At 53.6% G+C, this 14,666-nt stretch overlaps 3 non-coding genes and 2 pseudogenes across 3 annotated transcripts; all 5 read right to left on the reverse strand.

The window, feature by feature from the left end:
* Positions 1-5,317: 5,317 nt before the first annotated feature.
* Positions 5,318-5,529, reverse strand: LOC125802648 (U2 spliceosomal RNA; annotated as a pseudogene).
* A 298-nt stretch (positions 5,530-5,827) lies between these two features.
* Positions 5,828-5,944, reverse strand: LOC125802831 (U5 spliceosomal RNA). Its single transcript, XR_007439883.1, has one exon. It is a non-coding gene; the product is annotated as a U5 spliceosomal RNA (small nuclear RNA).
* Positions 5,945-6,460: 516 nt separating this feature from the next.
* LOC125802621 (U2 spliceosomal RNA) lies at positions 6,461-6,652 on the reverse strand. Its single transcript, XR_007439720.1, has one exon. It is a non-coding gene; the product is annotated as a U2 spliceosomal RNA (small nuclear RNA).
* A 6,911-nt stretch (positions 6,653-13,563) lies between these two features.
* LOC125802673 (U2 spliceosomal RNA) lies at positions 13,564-13,631 on the reverse strand (annotated as a pseudogene).
* Positions 13,632-13,946: 315 nt separating this feature from the next.
* Positions 13,947-14,063, reverse strand: LOC125802834 (U5 spliceosomal RNA). The gene has a single exon (XR_007439886.1). It is a non-coding gene; the product is annotated as a U5 spliceosomal RNA (small nuclear RNA).
* Positions 14,064-14,666: the final 603 nt, after the last annotated feature.

A 14,666-nucleotide genomic window follows, 5' to 3' on the forward strand; every position in this document is an offset into this window, starting at 1 on the left:
CTCGTCCTGTCCGCCTCCTCCGCTTCTGGTACCAGCTCCAGCCACACCGTGTGTTTTAGTCGCACCACTCGGGCCGACGATGACGCTCTCTCAGCCATACTCTTTCAGCAAGTGAGTTTGTTCTTAAAAAAACAGATATTTTTTTCTTTTTTTTTTTGGGTCAGAAATCATTTCACCAGTATATTGTTCTACACTAGGTTACTTTTCTTTCATCATTCCCATAAAAATTAAAAACAAAATTTATTATCTAAAAAATAAACCCATAAAAAATAACTTATTTAGATTTTAAAATTCTAAATGAGATTAAACAATATTTTCTTCTCAAAAATCACTTCTCTATATCATGTGTAGGCTGTGCCTGGGCAAACGAACAAATCAAAAAAAAAAAAAAAAAAAAAAAGCAGTTAAAACCCCTCCTATATAAAAGGCAGATAAATTTAAAACCAAAAGTTATTCATTGAATCACGGGATGGAGTCGTGTCTTTCCAACAGCGGGAACTACAGCTCAAAGAGGCCCTTCCACCTCTCTTTCGCTGCGTGGTACCCCCACCGGATGACATCTAGCTCCATCCGAAAAAACAAATCAGCCCGGATCCTTCTATACATTCCCTCGGTTTCCAGGTTTGTCCCTCTGCGGATGAGGTCGGTGCGAGCGTTCAAAAGCTCTCGCTTGGTAATGCTCACCACCAACCACATCTGGGACAAGAAGGGAGACCTGGTATCCTGAGGCCACCCACGTATGACCTTTTCCCTGGTCAAAACAAACTGCGGGTCAAATGCCCTGCATAGGTCGGCTATCCAGGTCCAGATCACCTGCGCATACCCGCAGTCCCAAAACACGTGACCAAGAGTTTCCTCCTTGGCACATGTGGCTCTGGGGCAGCGCGGGTGTCTGGTGAGCCCGTGCCTATACAGAACATCCCTGACTGGCAACTTGCCATGAACACATTGCCAATTCAGGTCCTGCAGCCGGTTGTCTAACCCTTTAGGCTGTACTCTAGACCATGTGTCCCTCTCCAAACCCACCACAGTGCGAGTACCTCGGGCCTCCAGAACGGCTTTATACAAAGCCCGGTGCCTAACAAAGGTCTCGGGCTTCAACCCCGCCGGAAGCAACCTGTTCCATCTAACCAGGTGCTTATAGTGATCCGGTAGGGTCTCAGCCTTAGGGCAGGAGTTGGACCACGTACTCACTAGAGACCGCATTGGCCAGGACAGCCACAACCGCACAAAATATTGGTGGGGGTGTACTAGGGGAGCTGCCAGGCGTGCACAGAGCTGAGCAGAAAACAGGCAATCCAGCTTGAGAGGGAAATCAGGTACATCCCTCCCCCCCCTTGTCCTTTCCCAGGTACATCACTTCCCTCTTAACATACTCATATCTACCTCCCCAGACGAGACTAAAAACGTCTTTGGTGAGCCCACGCCGCATGCAGCGGGGCATGGGGTAGACATGAGCCAAATACAGCAGTGAGGGAAGGACATCTACTTTTAATGCCAGTACCTTACCCAGAAAGGACAGGGACCTAGCTTTCCACAGCCCCATCTTGCGCCTGGCCAGAGCTAAACGCTCTTCCCAGTTGGCTCGAGCAGCCCCTTCTGCCATGAAGGAGACCCCCAAGATCTTTAAAGGACCATCGCTGAGGGCCAAACCCCCAACAATGTCCCTTCGATCCGTCCAACTGACAAAATACTTGACTACCGACTTGCCAAGGTTCAATGCCGCACCGGAAGCTCTACCGAACGCCTGCACCATGTCTAAGGCCAACCTGAGTGACCGATCCGAGCATACAAACAACGTAGTGTCGTCTGCATACTGGGCCAGTTTGACCACTTTTCCTCCGCCCCCCGGGAGGGGGAGACCATCTATCTCTGGGTGGGCTCTGATGGCTGCTGCAAGTGGCTCTATATAGAGCGCGTAGAGTAAAGGGGAAAGAGGACACCCCTGTCGCTCTCCACTCACTTGCGGTACTAAGTCGCTCAGGTGGCCGTTGATGGAAACACGGCTACCAACCTCAGCGTATAACGTAAAAAGCCATCTAAGGAACTTGGGCCCAAACCCTAGTGTCGTCAACACCCTCTTGAGGAAGCGGTGGTCCACTCGATCGAAGGCCTTTTCCTGATCTAAGCTCACCAGCGCCAGCGGGACATATCTGTCTCCGACCCAGGAGATGGCATCCCTGATTAGGTGGAGATTCCAGGTTGCCGATCTCCCTGGGACCCCACAGGTCTGGTCACTGTGGATCAGGCATGACATGGATTTCTTCAGGCGCTCTGTCAGGGCTTTGGCGAAGATCTTAAGATCAACGCACAGCATGGTCAGGGGTCTCCAATTAGCTAGATCTCTCGGATCTCCTTTCTTGTACAACAAGGAGAGAGCTCCTGACTGCATGCTCCCTGTGAGCCTGCCCTGTCGGTGCACATCCTCGGCTACCTCCACCATCACCGGGCCGAGGACATCCCAGAAGGTAGAATAAAATTCTACTGGGAGCCCATCTAAGCCCGGGACCTTACGCCGGTTCATTTTCCCAAGTACATCGGTCAGTTCCATCAAACTAAAGGGGGTCTCTAGGCTGTCTCGAGCCGTGCTCAGAAGGCGCGTCTCTAGGTGCGACAAAAATTGCTCCCCAATTTCATGATCCGTGTTACGTTTGTTAAAAAGCGTAGAATAAAAACCATATGCAACCTCCATCATCCGGGCCGGGTCCGAACAGGTCCTACCTTCCGAGTCTATAAGAGATGTAAAAATCTCTCCTCTCGGGCCTGCCGAACCCTTTGAAAAAGGAGGCAGAACATGTTTCGTTCTCCTCTGCCATCTGAACCCTGGCATTAAACAGGCTATCAGCCGCCGACCTTTCGTGCAGTACCCTGAGCCCAGCTCTGAGGGCCTGCACCTTATCTAGGTCCAGTGTCCCCCCGTTGTTAGAGTCTATATACTCTTGTTTCAATTGCTTCTCCAAATCTCTTACCCGCTTCAGCTTTTCAGCTTTGCGGCATCTGCAATAGTGGTTTGACAGAGCACGGATTCTCTCTTTAATGTGCTCCCACCATGCAGCCGGAGAAGCAAAGTCACCCTTGCAGTCTGCCCAGACTGCAAAGTGATCTCTTAAGAGAGTCTGATACTCTCTTTCCTCCAAGATCTCCACGTTCAGTTTCCAATACCCTCTGCCTATGGAGGGGGCATCAATGGAAACTGTGGCCTCTACCATCATATGGTCAGAGAACCACCATGGGGTCAAGGAGGCTTTTTTAACAACTATAGTGGGGGACACTAATATGTAATCTAGGCGGCTTTGTGCCCCTCAAGTGTTATGCCAGGTGTGGCCTGGATTTCCGGGGTTGCAAAATTTAAAACCGTCAGTAAGGCTGAAATCGCTGGACAGCTTCTGAAAGTGTTTCCGACTGACATCATCACCCCCCTCTAAATTTATATTAAAATCACCTGCCACAATTAAGTGCCTATTTGTTATACAAAAGGGGGCCAGAACTTCTAAAAGGTTAATACGGGACGAGGCATCTACTGGAGCGTAGATGCACAAAACTCGGATGTTTTGGCCTCTCCAAGTGGCGTCTAAGCCCAGTGCTCTGCCTTGATAGATGGTAAACGGGCTTACCTTCTCAAAGGTGCGGTCTCCCAACAGGATTCCCACACCCGAGAAATGGACGCCACCCACGCTCCAGTAGGCCATACCTCTTTTCCATTGGTGTGAGAAAAGTGCCTCGTCCCTCTGGTCCCGCAGGTGAACCTCTTGCAAACAGCAAATGGTCGGGGAGATAGATGCCAGATCCTGGAACACCGCTGCCCTCTTAACCGCGTTTCAAAGCCCTCTGACGTTGATGGTTAAAATAATAAAATCTGCCATAACAGAAAAAAGGGGGTTAAAACCAAACTAAAAAAACAATTAAAACTCTACTAAAACAGGGGAGCCCCTCTCTGAACCTCTCCTCTCATTCGTGGGGAGAGGAGCCACCCCCTCCAAATATGCTGACTCGTTGGGGGGGGCCTCCCTGCCCCCATACTCCTGCGGTGGTGGTGGGGTGTCCTCGGACCCAGATGGTTCTGGCGGGGTATCCTCGGACACCGGCAGTCTGGCTTCTTCTGGTTTGGGGGCCAGGGGTGAACAAGGGGGAGGGGCTCCCACGGGCGCCGCCACAGGGGGGCCCGCCTTCTTCCTCTTCTTGAATTTCTCCTCTCGCTCCCGAGGCCTCTTCCCAGAGGGGATGGAGGGGGGTGCCTGCCTGTTGGGCCGAGGGGTCGAGCTCAGGGTAGGGCGCCTGGCTATAACAGGAGAGGAGGTGGCTACTGCCTCTCCTGGTGAACCGGGCTCTTCTCCATTCCTGGCAGCCGCCTCCCTTCTTCTGCCCGCCCCTGCCCCAGCCAGCACCGTGGCATAAGATGGCGCCCGGCTAGGACAGGAGTGGGCTAAATGTCCCTCCCCGCCACAGCTCCTGCAGCGGCGGGGGTTCTGGCAATTCTTCGCCAGGTGCCCTTTCCCCAAGCAGTTCTTGCACTCTATATCTTTACACCCCTCGGCCTGATGTCCATACTTAAGGCACCCCCAACAGAAGGCAGGCTGTCCCCTAAAGAAGAGGTACCCCTTGCTGCCTTCCAATATAAAATTAGCCGGGGGGTACCTCAGACTTCCACCTTCTTCTTTAAATTTTACCATAAATTGACGGCGCCCGTTCCAAATTCCCAGCTCATCCCGGACCATTCTCTCCCCCGGCTGGACCTCTCCGAACTGTACCAAAAAGCGGCGCACAGACTCGGCCGATACAAAGGGATTAAAAACATGTACCGTGACCATCCACCGGTTCGTCTCCCACATGGAGGCCATAGTATATTGCCTCCCCAGCGGATGGTCACCCAGGACCCGCCCAAGCCCCAGGACCCGCCCATAGGTCGCCTCAGACGCCAATGTGACATCAAAGAACCTCAGGGCGTTGTTACGCTGGGCGCAGACGAGATCCTCCGGCTTTAGCCCCAGCGCAATAAAAAGGACCTCCCGGATGAACGGAACCCGCTCGGTAAAGAGGGTCCCGTCATCCGGGTCCCTCCACTGGAACCGTATGGTGTGGGGCACACCTCCGCCTACCCCAACCCCGGGCTCCAATGGAGGGGATATCCCAACCGCTGGAGCTGCCGTCGGAGGCCCGTCCTGCCCCGCAGAACCCCGAGGTCCCGAGTCCATGGCGTCTTCCGCTCCCCCAGGCAGGTCCCAATGCAGGCAGGTCCGTGGGCCGGTCCGTCCGCTCGCCAGGTTGTCCAGCCGGGCTGCTCTATCGTCGTTGTCCGGGTGGGCTGGTGAACTATACTAAAGAATTTAAAACAAATAAATAAAAGTAAAAAGGAGTTCAAAGGATCCCCTTGCGGTAGCAGCGGTCAAGCCACCAGCTACTGCACATATGTTCACCCCTGAACTCCTCTAAAAACTATGCCCAAGCACAGCCGTCGTCCTCTTCGAATCCACGTGAAACTGATAAGAACAGATACTACACTTGATCTTAGCCAAAAGGCCGAGAAGCGATAACCCGAATATCTCCACCTGGTTGCGGGGCCCTTCTTTTTACTATGTAGCTACTAAGCGGCGAAGCCAACAGATGTCCCACCCATTTAACGTCACCCTACTCTAGCCATTGTTCAAAGAGGTCTGTCTTTTACCATTATTCCTTACAAACTTTTTTTTTTTTTTACTGTTTTCTTTTGTCATCATTCCTTCCTAGTCTATTTTTTTTTATTATTATTATTTATTGATTCATTCATGTTTTCATTCTCTCTCTCTCTCTCTCTCTGTCTTTTTTTTTTTTTTTTGGTACTGAGATGAGCAGCTTCGCTAAAAGCAAAGCTTTCAAAAAATAAGCAATACTCGTCAACGTTCCCCTCCACGGAAATCTTTAGTAAAAGGCGAAAGATTTATACGTGAATGAAGAGACACCCGAGCTATACCCGTAACCCACCAAACCCCTCCGAGGTCCAGAAAGGGCCGAGGCAGCTGGAGGAAGGCAGGGAGCAAGGGCAGATTGAGAGGGAAGACAACCTTCAACTTTTTTGCCTTCTCCTCCAGTTAAAACGCACGAGTCCTGATGACGTCACACCTGAGCGGGACGGTCATCCTTGCCTAAAGAGCAGAAGGGGACACAAAAGAACACAAAGAGACAAGCCAAACAACATATCGAGTTAAAAAAAAAAAAAGTAAAAAAAAAAAAAAAAAGAACAAAAACGGAGGGAAAACGGAAAACGCGCGAAAAAGACCCTCCCCTGCCAGCAAGTACAGAATTAAATAAATAAATAAACAAACAGAAGAAGAAAACAACACAAGCATGCATTGGTTCACTTCAAAACACAAGCAGAAGAAAAACAAGACAGATCACAGGAACTGACCATCCCCCGATCAATTCCAACCCTCTTGAGCACTTAGCCAACGACCCAGTCGTTTCTTCTTTCTTTGCACCGCTGTAAGGAAGGTGCACCGCTCCTGGAGGTACTGCAATACCAGGTCGATGCGTGGAGCAGAAGGAGCAAGCTCCTGTTCTGCCTCCCTGTTCTAAAAATCCATTTAATATGTAGCCCTCATATAGAAGGCGTATCAGATATTAAACTGATAAGAACAGATTTTTTTTTTTTTTTTTTTTTTTTTCGGGTCAGAAATTTTTTCACCATCATATTGTACATTCATGGTTACTCATTTTTCATCATCCCCACTAAAAACATTTAAGACAAAACAAAACAACAAAAAAACCTTTATTAAACTAAACTATACTAAAATACCTTTAAAAATCACTTAACAGAGTTAAAAGGGAGCTCCTCTTATGCCCCCTCGACCTCTTCACTTTCTTCGCCGGAGGACTCCTCCCCCTCCGAACTGGAAGTATACTCTTCCTGGATTCGGAGGGGTGGTGGTGAAATGTCGGATATCCACATGATGGAGTCCTCCGGCTCGGGGGACTGCGGTGTTCCTTCAGGAGCTCCCACGGGCGCCGCCAAAGGGGGAGTGCCCGCCTTCCTTACCTTTTTCATATCTAGTTCTTCCTTGATTTGGTCCTGCTCCCTTACCCTCTTTGTTGCCGCTGATGTTTTCAAGGGAGCAGGACCAGGGGGTGCCTCCTTACTAGGCCGAGGGGGCGAGCCCGGGGCCGAACGCCTGGCCTCAGCCGGGGTGGAGAATCTAGGGGCCTGGATTTTGTAGATCTTGGCGGCCCCCGCAGATGGAACTTCCCTCACCTCCGGCTGGTTCTTCCTCACTCCCGCCCTCGTCAGGGCCGTGGCATAAGACTGCACCTGGACGGGGCAGGAGTGGATAAGGTGTCCCTCCCCGCCGCAGCCTCTGCAGCGGCGGGGGTTTTTACAATCCTTAGCCAGGTGCCCGTGCCCCAGGCAGTTCCTGCATTCAACGTCCTTGCACCCCTCGACCTGATGTCCATACTTCTGGCACCCCCTACAGAAGGCGGGCTGCCCCCTGAAGAAGAGGTACCCCCTATTTCCACCAAGCGAAAAATTTGCAGGGGGGTACCTCCAACTTCCTTCACTGTTCTTTTTGAAGTTCATAATATACTGGCGGCGCCCGTTCCATACTCCCAGCTCATCCCGGACCATGCGCTCCCCGGGCTGGACCTCTCCAAATTCTTCCAAGAATTGACGGACGGACTCAGCTGCCACAAACGGATTGAAAATGTGGATGGTGACCATCCGCCGGCCAACGTGCCACATTGACTCCATGGTGAAGGTCTTCCCCAGCGGATGGCCACCCAGGACCTGGCCCTGCTCCAGAACCCGCTCGAAGGTTGCTTCAGACGCCATGGTAACGTCAAAGAACCCCAGGGCGTTGTTTCGCTGGGCGCAGATGAGGTCTACCGGTTTTAGCCCCAGCGCCGAAAACAGGACCTCCCGGATGAAAGGCACCCTCTCAGGAAAGAGGGCGCCCTCCCCCGGGTCCCTCCACTGGAACCGGACGGTGTGGGGGACCCCCATCCCACCACCACCGGATCCCAGCAGAGGGGATATCCCTGGCGCCGAGGCCGCCGCCGGGGCCCCATCCTGCCCCGCAGAACCCCGAGGTCCCGACTGCACGGCGTCGTCAGCGATGGAAATCCCTCCGGCTGGTTCCGAAGCCGGCCGGTCCACCAGCTGGTCCGTCCGCCGTCGGGGGTCGTCCAGCCGGGGCAGGGTTGTCGGAGGAGGTCTTCTTCTTCGTCATCCGGGAGGGCTGGGAGCTAATCTAAAAAAACTTAAAACAAATAAAAAAAAAAATAAAAAGGAGCTCAAGGGATCCCCTGCGGCAGCGGCGGACAGGCCACCTGCTGCTGCACATATGTTCACCCTTGAACTCCTTCTAAAACTAAGCCCAAGCACAGCCGACGTCCTCCTCAGTCGAATCCGCTAAAACTGACAAGAACAGATTTTTTCTGTTGATAAACCAGAGCTTTATTTACACATTCAAATCAATACAGGACACCGTACAGAAGACAGCGCAACCCCCACATCTTTTTCACAAATACCAACAGAGAAAAACAAAGCAACAAACAAAACCAAGCCCCAGAATCCCAAACCCGGGGCCACAAGCCCTTATGTACAACAACCCCGAACACAATCCACCCCAGTAAATAGCACACAAAACAAAAACAAAAAAAACCCCACAACTACCGTTTCGGCCACCAAGGCTTTGACAGTACCGCCATACCTGAGAACCCCGCGCCCTGCCCACCTCCCAACCCTACTCTAATTATACCCTCTCCCCCGCCCTGCCCCCTCTTCCTCACCTTACGATACCGCCCCCGAAATGCCTGGTACACGTCACTGGGCCTGACCCTCGGGTCCTCCTTTCTCATGCTCTCGCATCTCGTACCCCACAGGACGCTCTTGGCCACAGAAACCGTGGCCCACACCTCCCTGGCCTCCTGCGGGCCCATGCCCTGCAGCCCCCTCCCGAACAGCACCAGGTCCCTGGTGATGGGCATCCGGTGCTCCCTAGACCGCCCTTCCGCCACTAGCTCCCAGAATCGCGCGGCGATTGGACACGACCACATCACGTGCTCTATCGTTTCCTCCTCCCCGCACCCGACCGGGCACAGCCGCGTGTGGCAGGTGCCGTGCCTGTGTAGCCGTTCCCGCACCGGGAGTCTGCCCAGGGCCCCCAGCCAGTGTAAGTCTTTGCTGGCCCCGTCCAGCCAGTTTGGCTGCAGGGCTTTCCAGTTGACGTGTAGGTGGTGGGGCGGCCCTCCGCCCGCCTGCTCTACGCAGCGGTCCCTCCAGCGCCTGTACAGCTTCCTGTGTTCCAGGACTAGGCCTTCCTCGAGGCACCCTGGGAGATCCCGGACGGCCTGGACCACGCGCTGGTAGTGCCAGGGCCGGTCCGTGGACCAGGGGGCCGTCCCCGACCAGGGGATGATGTCGCGAAAGGTGAACACCAACCAGAACCTGGCGAACAGACCTGCGAGATGGTCCGTCGTGCTGTCGACCAGCCTGGCGGAAAAGGCCACGAAGAGGGCCATGGTCTTAAAGGGGATGTGGGCGACTCCCCTCCCGCCCCTGTCCCGCTCCGTGTACATTGTTGCCCTGGATACGTGCTCGCACCGCCCGCCCCACACGTAGCTGAAAACCAACCTCTCCAGTCTCCTGCCTACCACGAACGGGATGGGGTACACGTACGCTAGGTGGTTGAGCCCTGCCAGCAAGTCTGAATTGACCACCTTGACCCTTCCTGTCAACGAGAGATCTCTCGTCCCCCACTGCCCGACCTTTGCCTGCGCTTTCCCGAGAGCCATGTCCCAATTTTTCTGTGCACTCCCCTCACGCCAAAAATTCACCCCCAGAATCTTTAGGCCGTCCCGCTGAAGGGAGAAACTCTCCGGCACGTCGGTCCTCCCCGCCCACGAGCCCGCGTACATGACCGCGGATTTTGATCGGTTGACCCGCGCCCCGGTGACGTCTGAAAACGCCGCCAGGACTCGCCCGGCTGCCCGGAAGTCCTCCTCCGACGTGAGGAAGAGCGTGGCGTCATCTGCGTACACCGAGATTTTGGCATTTCGACCTCTGCCCCCAGGAATATGCAGGCCCGAAAAGTTGGCTTCCCTCCTCAGCCTCTCGGCCAGCGGCTCCAAGTAAAGCACGTACAATAGGGGGGAGAGCGGGCACCCCTGCCTCACCCCACCCTTCTGCGCTACCTCGCCCGTATAATGACCGTTGACCCCGACACGACTGACGGCCCCTGTGTACAGGAGCCGCACGGCGTCTACGAACCCAGGGCCGAACCCCATCCGTTTTAGCACCTCGAACAGGAATTTGTGGCTCACTCGGTCGAAGGCTTTTTCCTGGTCGAGGCTCAGGAGGGCCAGCGGCACATGCCGCTGTTCCGCCCATGCCAACGCATCCCTGATGAGTGCCAAATTCATGGCGCTCATGCAGCCAGGCACCCCACATGTTTGATCGGGGTGCACCACCAGGGCCCACGAGCTGCCAAAAGGACCGGTACCACTCCACGGGTAGCCCGTCAGCACCTGGTGCCACTCCGCTTTTCAGCGAGTGCATGGCCCGTTCCATCTCACCCAGCGTGATGTCTCCCTCTAAGGCCCCCCTCTCCTCCTCCCGTAGCCTCCCGCTGACCCCTTCGAGGAACTGCTCTACACCCTCTCCCTGGGGAGCCTGCCCCTGAAAAAGGTTGCTATAGTAAACCCTGACTGCCTCTAGCATCCCCTCCGTGGTGCGGTGTAGCTGAGCCCCCTGCCTGAGGCCCTGAATATGTACTCGCCCCTGTCTTCTCCTGACATCGTCGAAAAAGTAGGACGTGGGCCGCTCGTCCAGTTCAGGCCCCTGCTTGCCTGCCTGGATGCAGAAACCCCTGGCCTGCGTTTCGTAACAAGTTCGCAGGGCTTCGCTGGCGGTCCTAAGCCGCTCGTGATCCCATTCTGTCCAGGCCTCCTGCATCTCCTCGGACCAGTACTCTACCCCTTGCCTTTTCTCTCTAGCCTTATGTTGGCCCCACCATCTACACAGAATGCTGACCCTGCGCTTAGTGTCTTCCCACCACTCTGCCCTCGTATCGTACAGGTCCCGCAAAGCCCTCCAGCCCGGGTAGAGCAGGCAGAACACCCTTTGAAAAGCCGGGTCTTGTAAAACCGCCCTGTTCAGCCTCCACAGACCTTTCCCTCGTTCCCCCTCCATCTGTACCCTAATACCTATCCTGCAGTGGTCTGATGCCCAAAAGGGTACTGATGTATACCCTGTGACCATCAGGCTGTCGGACACGAACAACAGGTCCAGCCTGGCTGCATTCCCCCTTGAATTCCTCCAGGTATGGCCCCCCGCACTCGGCTCCGCCAAGTGAAAGGTGTCCACCAAGTGCGCCTGAGTCATTACCCGAACCAGCTCGCCAGCCCCCCCTTTGTCTGGGTCTACATTGAAATCCCCTCCCACTATTAGCAGCTTGTTGGTTAAAAGCAGAGGCTCTAGCAATCTGAAGAAGCCCCCTCTCTCCCCCACTCTGCACGGCGCGTACACATCTATCAGCCTAAAATTGCGTCCTCTCCATGTGCCATCTATGATCAACACCCTCCCCGGTACCGGACAGTGGACGGTGGAGACATGGAAATCGAAGGATTTAAAGAGGACTCCCACCCCTTCTCCCATCCTCTCCCCCACCCCCCATACTGACGGTCCCAAAGTCCAATCCCTAGCAAAGGAGACTTCCTCCAAAGTCGAGGTCAAGTTGCATTCTTGCAAAAATAAAACGTCAAAAGGTACTGACTCCAAACTCAAAAAGACTGTTAATCTCTTCGTCCTTTGCTTGATTCCCCTCACGTTGAGGGAACTAACAGAAAAGTGACACATTCTAGAAAATTGGCAAATTGTCCATTCTTAAAGCCCCACCTACCCAGCCCTCCCTCCCATAAAGCGTAGAAGTCCCTTCCCCTTCATATTGCATTCTCCCAACCCACAACTCAGTCCCCACACCTTCAAAAAAATTAGGCATACCCCCCTCAAAACTCTGGACCCACCCCTCTCCCCAACAAAGTCCCACCTTCTGCCCATCCACCCCTTCCACATTACAATCAACACAAACCTTCCCTTTAAACACTTCCATTTGTAGATTTCCTCCCAGACGCCCTACCCCTTCCCGCCCTTCTCGACAAAACCTCTGTCCAGCCGTTCCCCCTTTCTTCAGCCCCCTTGTGTCCCTCTGCCCCCCGGGGTACTGACTCCTCCCCCGCCAGGACCCCCTCACCTTCAGTCCCACTTCCTCAGGTGAGGAGAGATCAAACTCATTGTCCTTGTCCCTGTCCTTGACCCGGACCCGCTTGACCTCCCGCCCTTCCTCCTTGTCCGCCTCGCGACCTTGACGAGGCCTCGAAGGGCTGGGGCTCGGCCCCTGCTTTGTGACTCTGTCCTCCCGAGCCTCCTGACTGTCTGGAATGACGATATTCGCCCAGTCCATCTGCTGGTCCGTTGGGTACAGATCCAAGTCGGCCAAAGACTCCGCCCAGCTGAGTGGAGTCCAGGACGTGGCCTGTTTGGCCTGGTCCTCCTGCTCCCGTAGGGGGACGCTCTGTCCTTCGGATACTGCTGCTGCGGCTGGAGCTGGAGTGTTCTCGCCGGTGGCTCCCCCCGTGCTTCCGGATCCCCTCTCGTCTGGTGGTTGTTCTGTCACCGCCGTGCTCGCCTCTGGTTGGGGTTGAGGCAGTTCCTTTGCTGGAAGCTGAAAGCTGGTGAGAGTGTCTGGCCCGGATTCTGCTTCGGTTGCCCCGGTACTAGCCGCGGCGTGCCTGCTAGTAGATGGTTTCGCCCGGGGCTCTAGTCGCGGTTCTACCCTGGAAGCTTGGAAGCCATCTTGGAAGAGGGCAGAGAAGGCCCTCCCTTTTTCCGGGCAGTTCCGGTAAAGGTGCTCCTTGCTTCCGCAAAGACTGCATGTCTTTGGCTCCCCACAGTTTGCTGCCACATGGTCCTCGGCTCCAAAATGGCGGCACCGCTCCCCAGTGCAGGCCTCCTTTGAGTGGCCCAGCCCGCCGCACCGACGGCAGTACATGGGCTGCCCGGGGTAATGGAGGTAGCCCCGGTGAGGCCCGATCGAGAAGCTGCCTAGCGGGTGCAGGAGGCCGCCTGGCACCGCCGGATCTGCCCGGAACTTCACCACGAACCTCCTCTTGCCGTTCCAAATCCCGTGTCTCCCCTGGATCCTCTCTGCATTCGACACGGAGATGCAATAACGGGAGAGGAAAGTCCTGATAGCGACGTCCTCCACGAAGGGGTTATACAGGTGGACGACCACAGGCACCACATCCAGGGCGAAGAGCGGGGTGAACCGGGTTCCCGTGAGCAGTTCCTTGTCCTGCTGGTGTGAGCACTTGGCGTAGAAGGCGTCGCAGTCGGAATACGCAGCAAAAGTGACGTCCATGAATCCTGACGAGCTGAAATCCTGGATGCAGAAAATCTTCGCAGGCGCCATCCCACAGTACTCCCTCAATACTCGGAGCACGATCCAGTCCCATCCGAATCTCTGCCTCACTTCAGCCGGCGCATCTTCCAGAACCTCCACCCGGACCGAATTTCTCAACCGAACCACTCGGGCCGGCCTAGTGTCGCCTTCTGGCATCTTGAACAGATACTACACTTGATCTTAGCCAAAAGGCCGAGAAGCGATAACCCGAATATCGCCACCTGGTTGCGGGGCCCTTCTTTTTACTATGTAGCTACTAAGCGGCGAAGCCAACAGATGTCCCACCCATTTAACGTCACCCTACTCTAGTCATTGTTCAAAGAGGTCTGTCTTTTACCATTATTCCTTACAAACTTTTTTTTTTTTTTACTGTTTTCTTTTGTCATCATTCCTTCCTAGTCTATTTTTTTTTATTATTATTATTTATTGATTCATTCATGTTTTCATTCTCTCTCTCTCTCTCTCTCTCTCTCTCTCTCTGTCTCTGTCTTTTTTTTTTTTTTTGGTACTGAGATGAGCAGCTTCGCTAAAAGCAAAGCTTTCAAAAAATAAGCAATACTCGTCAACGTTCCCCTCCACGCAAATCTTTAGTAAAAGGCGAAAGATTTATACGTGAATGAAGAGAAACCCGAGCTATACCCGTAACCCACCAAACCCCTCCGAGGTCCAGAAAGGGCCGAGGCAGCTGGAGGAAGGCAGGGAGCAAGGGCAGATTGAGAGGGAAGACAACCTTCAACTTTTTTGTCTTCTCCTCCAGTTAAAACGCACGAGTCCTGATGACGTCACACCTGAGCGGGACGGTCGTCCTTGCCTAAAGAGCAGAAGGGGACACAAAAGAACACAAAGAGACAAGCCAAACAACATATCGAGTTAAAAAAAAAAAAAAAGTAAAAAAAAAAAAAAAAAAAAAGAACAAAAACGGAGGGAAAACGGAAAACGCGCGAAAAAGACCCTCCCCTGCCAGCAAGTACAGAATTAAATAAATAAATGAACAAACAGAAGAAGAAAACAACACAAGCATGCATGGGTTCACTTCAAAACACAAGCAGAAGAAAAACAAGACAGATCACAGGAACTGACCACTGCACGAAAAGCATGCATATATGTAAATATCTTGACTATTCATCAAGTACGTATATGTTCAAAATACGGACCATATCCAAGCATTTCTGTACTTTTCTTTCTATTGCAAATATCATGACATTTATTGAGTCAATATATGCTTTATATCATACTTGG

Source organism: Astyanax mexicanus, chromosome 6, assembly GCF_023375975.1.
Source record: "Astyanax mexicanus isolate ESR-SI-001 chromosome 6, AstMex3_surface, whole genome shotgun sequence".
NCBI lineage: Eukaryota > Metazoa > Chordata > Actinopteri > Characiformes > Acestrorhamphidae > Astyanax > Astyanax mexicanus.